General features: G+C 51.9%; 1 protein-coding gene across 1 annotated transcript in view; it reads right to left on the reverse strand.

Moving 5' to 3' along the window:
• Positions 1-360, reverse strand: part of PREX1 (phosphatidylinositol-3,4,5-trisphosphate dependent Rac exchange factor 1) — a 138,555-nt gene that overhangs the window by 71,612 nt on the left and 66,583 nt on the right. The gene's annotated exons all lie outside the window — the stretch shown is intronic.

Raw genomic sequence — 360 nt, forward strand, 5'->3', positions numbered from 1 at the left:
TCCCTCTGTTGCCCCTCCCCCCGTGCCCCCCTCTCTGTGTCCCCTCTCTCCGTGTCCCCTCTCTCTGTGTCCCCTCTCTTCGTGTCCCTCTCTCTGTGTCCCTCTCTCTGTGTCCCTCTCTCTGTGTCCTCGTGGACTATAAACGAGGACTGCGCTACTGCTGAGGTTCCCTTCCTCCCATATGATGCTTCACCTGTTCCCTTTCAGCTCCTCTGTGCCTGAAACATGTCAGCCCAATAGACCTTTACAATACAAAAGTGTGAGCTCTGCTTCAGGCTCGTGATGTATCCAGTGTGTGGAAAATGGTTACATTTGTTATTACATTTAAATAGGTGACTCCTGACCTTTGTAGAGGGAGTC

This window comes from Nanorana parkeri, unplaced genomic scaffold, assembly GCF_000935625.1.
Source record: "Nanorana parkeri isolate BGI_ZX_2015 unplaced genomic scaffold, ASM93562v1 scaffold1279, whole genome shotgun sequence".
NCBI lineage: Eukaryota > Metazoa > Chordata > Amphibia > Anura > Dicroglossidae > Nanorana > Nanorana parkeri.